Source organism: Hemiscyllium ocellatum, chromosome 25 (assembly GCF_020745735.1).
Source record: "Hemiscyllium ocellatum isolate sHemOce1 chromosome 25, sHemOce1.pat.X.cur, whole genome shotgun sequence".
In the NCBI taxonomy this organism is placed as follows: Eukaryota; Metazoa; Chordata; class Chondrichthyes; order Orectolobiformes; family Hemiscylliidae; genus Hemiscyllium; species Hemiscyllium ocellatum.
The window spans coordinates 438,099-446,776 of record NC_083425.1 but is presented as its reverse complement, the minus strand read 5'-3'; the positions used below and the strand labels follow the sequence as shown (position 1 = coordinate 446,776).

Genomic DNA, 8,678 nt, shown 5'->3' with positions numbered 1-8,678 from the left:
CCAAATGTAATGTTATAAATTTCCTAGTACTCTGTGTTCTTGGTAAGCCCTTGCCAGCCTTTCAACTCTCTTAAAGGGACAGTACACCTCCAACTTCAGAATATCCCTGTCCCCTTTATTTCATGCATTCAGCTTTGCAAATCAGTTGGTGTTGTGCCATTTTATCAAATCCACATACACCAAATTTCTCTCAAACCACACATTACTCTCAAAAGCCTCTCTCTCACCTTGGCAAAAGCCTCAATTAAATAAATTAAACATAATTTGCTCTTAACAAATCTGGTTTTCCTTAATTCAGTGCAATTAGGTTGGATTAGATAACAGCGTGTCGAGACAGAGAGAGAGAGAGAGCAAGGAATGCAAAGTGCAGTGGAACTTCAGGCTTTTGTTGAGGGAGGTTGGTGGGTGGTGTGTTCACTGTGACAGGGAGCACTGGGGAGTGAATGGAATGTCATTGGGAGTGATTGAGGACTGGCAAGTGTGTTGGGAGTTAAGCACAGAGTGGTGATTTGTTCACAAACTACCGGAAGAATATTTTGGGTGTAGCAAACTTCCTGTTAGAATTTCCCTTTATCTCTCCACTTCTTTCTAGGTAAAGTTAGGAACAAACTTGTTCTGATTCAGAGAGTGAAGCTTGCTTGTACGGGCTTTACTCAGTTTTTTTGCTGCCTGCATCAGTTTGTCTTGGTTTGTTGAATTTGTGTGAGTTATTATCTATACTGTAATGTCTCGAGTCAACACAATGAAGAGTGAATGAACCAGAGAACAGCTGTAATCTGCAAGCATTCACTAGGGAACTGCCTCAGTGACAGAGAGAGAGAGAGAGAGAATTGACAGACAGCAGGTGGCCACAGCCGGGAGAACACCAACTCCAGGATTTTATGGTAAGTTTTTGGAGGGTTGGGGGGGGGGGGGGGGCAGTATTTTGGTGAATGCAATCTGTGTTTTTGGTATGTGGTTCAATGTTTTGGTGAAGGGGTCAATGTATTGGTGAGGGAGGTCAGTGTTTTGTTGAGGGGGGTCTGTGCTTTGGTGGTTGGGGGGGATTTGTGTTTCTGGTGAGGGACGTCAATGTTTTTGTGAGGGGAGTCAGTGTTTCCGATTGGGACAGAGGTGTTTTTAGTGAGGGGTGTCAGTGTTTTTGGTGAGGGGTCAGTGCTTTTGGTGAGGGGGTTAGTGTTTTGGTGAGTGTTTAGTATTTTGGTGAGGGGTGTCAGTGTTTTGGTGGGGAATGGGTCAGTGTTTTGGGGAGGGGTGTCAGTGTTTTGGTGGGGGAGGGGTCAATATTTTGGCTATGGGGGAAAGTGCTTTTGATGAGGGGGCAGTGATTTGAAGGGGGGCTCAGTGTTTTGATGAAGGGGGCTTGTTTTTACTGAGTGCGGTTCAGTGTTTTTGGTGAGGGGTGGTCATTGTTTTGGTGAGAGAACCAGTATTTTGGCAACGACAACAGCATTTTTGGTGAGGGAGGATTAGTGGTTTTGGTGAGGGAGGTCAGTGTTTCAATGAGAGGGGTCAGTGTTTTGGTGACTGGGGGTGTTAGTGTTTTAGTGGGGAGGATTAAGAGTTTTTGGCGAGCAATTCAATGTTATTGGTTGAGGCGGCAGTGTTTTTGGTGAGGGGGGTCAGTGTTTTGGTGAGGGGGTCAGTGATTTTGGTTAGGGGGTCAGTGTTTTGGTGAGGGGGACCAGTGTTCTTGGTGAGGGGGTCAGTGTTTTGGTGAGGGGGAGCAGTGTTTTTGGTGAGGGGGTCAGTGTTTTGGTGAAGATTTAGTATTTTGGTGTGAGGGTGTCTGTGTTTTAATGAGTGTTTAGTATTTTGGTGTGGGGGGAGTCAATGTTATGGTGAAGGGAGGGGTCAATGTTTTGGTGAGAGGAGGGGTCAGTATTTTGGTGACAGGAGTCACTGTTTTTGGTGAGGGGGTCCATGTTTTTGGTTGGGACAGCAGTGTTTTTGGTTGAGAGGGCAGTGTTTTTGTTGAGGGTGGTCAGTGTTTTGGTGAGAGTTTAGTAATTTCATGTGAAAGGAGTCAGTATTTTGGTGAGGGGGTCAGTATTTTGGTGAGGAGGTCAGTGTTTTTGGTGAGGGGAGTCAGTGTTTTTGTTGGGGAACAGTGTTTTTGGTGATGGGGCCAGTATTTTGGTGAAGATTTAGTATTTTAGTGAGGGATCTGTGTTTTGGTGAGAGGGGAGTCAGTGTTACGGTGAGTGGAGGAGTCAGTGTTTTGGTAAGGGGGGGTCAGTGTTTTGTTGAGGGGGGGTGGTATCTGTGTTCTCGGTGAGGTAGACCTTGGGGAGTTTTTGGATGTTTATGACATTGCCAGCTGTTGCCTACCTGCTGGCTAACCTCAGGCTTAGGATTCAAACCTGACCAAGAATCAAACCTGTCCTGATCTCATCACAGATTCTACCTCACCTTCACACAGATACCTGTTAGACCTCAGCTGGGATATTGCATAAAGATGCAGGCCCTACATTATAGGAAAGATGTGAATGTGTTGGAGAGAGAGCAGACGGGATTGACAGGGATGAGAGATTTCACCGATGAGTGATTGAAAAGCTTGGGACTGCTCTTCCCTGAGTGAGGATCTGATAGAGGTTTCAAATCATGAGAGTTCTGGGCAGAGAAGATCAGGGGAAGCTATTCCTGCTCATAAAAGGAACACACACCACATGCTGCCCTTGATATAGGAACGTAGTTATTAAACAGGAAAGTGTGCAAAAAAGGTTGACAAAGATGTTACTGAGACTGGAGGGTTTGGGTTATAAGGAGAAGCTGGACTTTTTTCCCTGGAGCATAGCAGGCTGAGGGATGACCAGATAGGCATTTATAAATGACAAGGGGCTTGAACAGGGTGAATAACAAGGTATTTTTCCCAGGGTTGGGGAATCTAAAGCTAGAAGGAATAAATTCAAGGTGAAAGGGGAAAGATTTAAAAGGGACCAGAGGAGCAACCATTTTACCCAGAGGGGGGTACGTGTGTACGGAAGGAGCTGCCAGAGGAAGTGGTGGAGGCTGGTACAATTACAGCATTTAAAAGGCACCTGGACAGTACATGGATAGGAAATAGAGGGATATGGGCTAAAATCAGGAAAATGGGACTAATTCAGATTAGGATACCTGGCCAGCATGGAGAGTTGGGCCGAAGGGTCTGTTTCTGTGCTGTATATCTCTGGGTCAAAGAGGATCCTGCTTTAAAGTGATGGGCAACAAAGCAAAGGTGATGTAAGAAAATACTTTTTCAACAGTGAATAGTTAGCCTCGGTAATGCACTGTCTGGAAATAAGTGGAGACAGGTTGAATTGAGGCATTCAGTGGGGTATTGGATGGTTATCTGAACAGTAATAGTGTGTAAGGTTCTGAGGAAAAGGCAGGAGCTTGGCACTTGGGAACATAACCAGTACGGACACAAAGGGCCAAATGGCCTGATTAGCTCTGTAACAATTCTGTGATTCTTTCTCTTGACTTGCTGACACAAAACCCTTACATCCCTCCATAATCCCTTCCACAATTGTCAGCCTCCATGGGCTCATGGTCCAGATTCACTCCATTATTTCCAGGATGTTGTGCCGGCTCCACATTGGATGTATCAGCTGAGAGCTGGCGCTCCAGGCCACGGGAACAAGACAAAGTAACTCAAACCCTCAATGCTCTGCAGCGTTTAATGAAATCATGGCTGGTTTCCTCATCTCTTCTGGCAGTTTGTCTACAATCCTAACCATCTCCTATCTCCAACGCTGATACTCAGTAACCGCAGTATGTACCATCTACGAGATGCGCTACAGCTACTGAATACCACCTTCCAAACTTGCCATCTAGAAAATCAAGGGCAACAGTCAGAGAAACATGGTACTTTGGACCAGGATGAGGCCACTCAGCTCTATAAACCTGCCCCACCATTCACTAAGGCCATGTCTGATCTGGTTATGTTCTTAAACCCACATTCTTACCTGCATCCCAGAACCCTCAGCTCCCTCGTCTATCAAAAACCTATCTAACTTGGCCTTGAACAAATTTGGAAGTACATCCACCACTCGATGGGCTGAATGGCCTGCTTCCACACTGTAGGGATTCTCTGATTCCTATTGGGGAAGAAATGTCAACTCTTATCTGAGAGAAAACCCATTTCCCCGCTACTCCCATAGTCTTAAATCCTGTCCCCTTGTTTTAGGCTTGTCCACGGGAGGAAACATCTTCCAAGTATTTACTCAATGTAGAGACTCCTCAAATATCAGACTCTTTCAGAGTCAGTGGGTCAAAATCCTGGGACAATTCCTGTACCCGACCCCAACCCCCCCCCCCCCCCGCCAACCCCCACACAACCCCCACAATGATTGTCACAGTTGAGGAAGAGGCTCATGATCTCCTTCTCCAAGGGCAGAAGATGCACAATAAAAATTGATACTTATTTCACTTAATTCATTAATCAAGGTACATTTCGTGTTTAAATCTGAATAATAAACAGAGTGGTCTGGAGTACTAAGGCTATAATAATTTATCAAATTCATGAGGGAAACGTAAGTTTCGTTCAAATAGCAATTTGGTCATTCAGAATTTGAATAATATTGAAAATAAAAACTCATTGCATTGAAACTTATTGTCTTGCAGTCATCAGGACCCTTTGCAAGAAAACAAAATAAAGGGAAACAACATTTAGACTGTATGAGAAAAGAGTGCTAACTGGTAGGCAAGTGGACTTTCACCAGTAATTTAGTGACCCTGCTGCTTAATATTTTAATTTTGATATTTTAATCTGATTATTCCAGACTGAATTACATTGACACTATACTTGCATCTGTTAAAATCACAATTATAAATTGTTGAGAAGATATATATGCTGTACTGTGATTATATCACAGAAAATCACCCACTTTCCCTTCAGAAACATTGACTCTTATCAGAGTCCAGCCTCTTACATGTTTCACTCTGTGTTTCAGTAACATTGTTTTGAGACAGTTGGTTTCTTACAGTGTTTACACACTAAGGAAATTACACCAGATAATCTTTTGGAGAACATTTGTATATTATTGAATTCAAGATTTAATTCTTGAAGCTTCTGACATGAATTTGGGAAATTCCTGGGAATAAACTGATGAGTTATTAAATTATGGAAATAATCCTTTACATTTTGAAAGTTTCTAGAAATCAACTAAAATAATTAAGAGCAAAACATTGCAGAGGCTGAATATCTAAAACAATCGCAGCAAATGTTGGAGAAACTTAGTAGGTCTGGCAGAGTCTGTGGAGAGTTAGAGAGATGTACAGCACGGAAACAGACCCTTCGGTCCAACCCGTCCACGCTGACCCGATATCCCAACCCAATCTAGTCCCACCTGCCAGCACCCGGCCCATATCCCTCCGAACCCTTCCTATTCATATACCCATCCAAATGCCTCTTAAATGCTGTAATTGTACCAGCCTCCACCACTTCCTCTGGCAGCTCATTCCATACGCGTACCACCCTCTGTGTGAAAAAGTTGGCCCTTCGATCCCTTTTATATCTTTCCCCTCTCACCCTAAACCTATGCCCCTCTAGTTCTGGACTCTGGGGAAAGATCTTGTCTATTTATCCTATCCACACCCCCTCATAATTTTATAAACCTCTATAAAGTCACCCCTCAGCCTCCGATGCTCCAGGGAAAACAGCCCCAGCCTGTTCAGCCTCTCCCTGTAGGTCAGATCCTCCAACTTTGGCTACATCCTTGTAAATCTTTTCTGAACCCTTTCAAGTTTCACAACATCTTTCCGATAGCAGGGAGACCAGAATTGAAAGGAGTATTCCAACAGTTGCCTAACCAATGTCCTGTACAGACGCAACATGACCTCCCAACTCCTATACTCAATACTTTGACCAATAAAGGAAAGCATACCAAATGCTTCTTCACTATCCTATCTACCTGTGACTCCACTTTCAATGAGCTATGAACCTGCACTCCAAGGTCTCTTTGTTCAGCAACACTCCCTCGGACCTTACCATTAAGTATATAAGTCCTGCTAAGATTTGCTTACCCAAAATGCAGCACCTTGCATTTATCTGAATTAAACTCCACCTGCCACTTCTTAGTCCATTGGCCCATCTGGTCCAGATCCTGTTGTAATCTGAGGTAACCTTCTTCGCTGTCCACGACCCCTCCAATTTTGGTGTCATCTGCAAACTTACTAACTGTACCACTTATGCTCGCATCCAAATCATTTATGTAAATGACGAAAAGTAGTGGACCCAGCACCGATCCTTGTGGCACTCCACTGGTCACAGGCCTCCAGTCTGAAAAACAACCCTCCACCACCACCCTCTGTCTTCTAACTTTGAGCCAGTTCTGTATCCAACTGGCTAGTTCTCCCTGTATTCCAGGAGATCTAACCTTGCTCTCCAATCTTCCATGGGGAACCTTGTTGATTTAGACAATATCCACTGCTCTGCCCTCATCAATCATCTTAGTCACTTCTTGAAAAACTCACTTAAGTTTGTGAGACACGATTTCCCCCACACAAGGCCATGTTGACTATTCCTAATCAGTCCTTGCCTTTCCAGATATAATTTTTGAGAGAGAATCATAGCTAATGTTTCCAGTCTAGTGACCCTTCGTCAGAACTGAAAGGAGCTGAAACTGGTGGTTTTTATTTGGAAAGGAGCACAGGGAACAGATGGTGTGGGGGCTCAGGGCAAAAGGCACAAATGTTGCTAATAGACAATAGACAATAGATGCAGGAGTAGGCCATTCTGCCCTTCGAGCCTGCACCACCATTCAATATGATCATGGCTGATCATCCTCAATCAGTATCCGGGTCCTGCCTTATCTCCATAACCCTTGATTCCACTATCCTTGAGAGCTCTATCCAACTTTTTCTTCAATGAATCCAGAGACTGGGCCTCCACTGCCCTCTGGGGCAGAGCATTCCACACAGCCACCACTCTCTAGGTGAAGAAGTTTCTCTTCATCTCTGTCTTAAATGGTCTACCCCGTATTTTTAAGCTGTGTCCTCTGGTTCGGCACTCACCCATCAGCGGAAACATTTTTCCTGCCTCCAGAGTGTCCAATTCTTTAATAATCTTATACGTCTATATTAGATCCCCTCTCAGTCTTCTAAACTCAAGGGTATACAAGCCCAGTCACTCCAGTCTTTCAGTGTAAGGTAATCCCGCCATTCCTGAACCTATGCTGCACTCCCTCGATAGCCAGAATGTCTTTCCTCAAATTTGGAGACCAGAACTGCACACAGTACTCCAGGTGTGGTCTCACCAGGGCCCTGTACAGCTGCAGAAGAACCTCTTTGCTACTTTACTCAATCCCTTTTGTTATGAAGGCCAGCATGCTATTAGCCTTCTTCACTACCTGCTGTACCTGCATGCTTACCTTCATTGACTGGTGTACAAGAACACCCAGATCTCTCTGTACTGCCCCTTTACCTAAATTGACTCCATTTAGGTAGTAATCTGCCTTCCTGTTCTTGCCACCAAAGTGGATAACCATACATATATCCACATTAAACTGCATCTGCCATGCATCTGACCACTCACCCAATCTGTCCAGGTCACCCTGTGATCTCCTAACATCCTCACCACATTTCACCCTGCCACCCAGCTTAGTATCATCAGCAAATTTGCTAATGTTATTGCTAATACCATCTTGTGTATCATTAACATATATTGTAAAAAGCTACGGTCCCAGCACGGATCCCTGCGGTACCCCACTGGTGACTGCCTGCCATTCCGAAATGGAGCCGCTTATCACTACTCTTAGTTTCCTATCAGCCAACCAACTTTCAATCCAAGTTAGTACTTTGCCCCCAATACCATGCGCCCTAATTTTACTCACTAACCTCCTATGTGGGACTTTATCAAAAGCTTTCTGAAAGTCCAAGTACACTACATCTACTGGATCTCCCTCGTCCATCTTCAGAGTTACATCTTCAAAACATTCCAGAAGATTAGTCAAGCATGATTTCACCTTCATTAATTCATGCTGACTCTGACTTATCCTGTTACTCCTATCCAGATGTGTCGTAATTTCATCCTTTATAATAGCCCAGTGAACACAGATCTGAAGTACCAATTCAATTCTTCTGCCATTTCTTTGTTCCCCGTAATATATTCCCCTGTTTCTGTCTTCAAGGGCCCAATTTTAATCCTAACCATTTTTCTTTGCCTTTCACATACCTAAAAAAGCTTTTATATCCTCCTTTATATTTTTGGCCAGTTTACCTTCTCATCTCATTTTTTCTCTGCTTGTTTACTTCTTAGTAATCCTCTTAGTAATGGAGATGAATGAGAGATAAAGATGTGTAATGGGTGTAAGTGAGGTGTAGATAGGTCCCCTTGGCTGAAGGCAGCTTGGACCAGCCCAAGGGCAGAGTGGGGGAGGTTAGAATGTCAGGAAAATGGAGGGCAGGTACCATGAGGTCAGACTCTGAGGTCCCAGAATTCAATATTGAGGCAGTTACACACCAGAGTGAAAATGAGCTGATATTCTTTGGCAGAAATATTCACATGAGAGCAAGGGGCTTTATTGAAATGACAAGCAATTGTGGGGTTAGGGTCATTGCTACAAATTGAGTAGGATGTATACAGGTGATTTTGTGTGTGTGTGTGTGGGGGGGGGGGGGCGGAGTGTATGTGTGTGTTTATGTGTCGGTGTATGGGGGTATGGGTGTGTGTATGTGTCGGTGTATGGGGGTGTGGG

General features: G+C 44.2%; 1 protein-coding gene across 7 annotated transcripts in view; it reads left to right on the top strand.

The window, feature by feature from the left end:
* The first annotated feature begins 455 nt into the window (after positions 1 to 455).
* The window catches only part of LOC132827722 (inactive rhomboid protein 2-like), a 162,709-nt gene continuing 154,486 nt past the window's right edge, over positions 456 to 8,678 (top strand). For all 7 annotated transcript variants that reach the window (XR_009646035.1, XM_060844410.1, XM_060844407.1 and 4 more), the window contains exon 1: positions 456 to 884. The gene's annotated coding sequence lies outside the window, so the exon portion shown is untranslated. The remainder of the gene's footprint in view (positions 885 to 8,678) is intronic.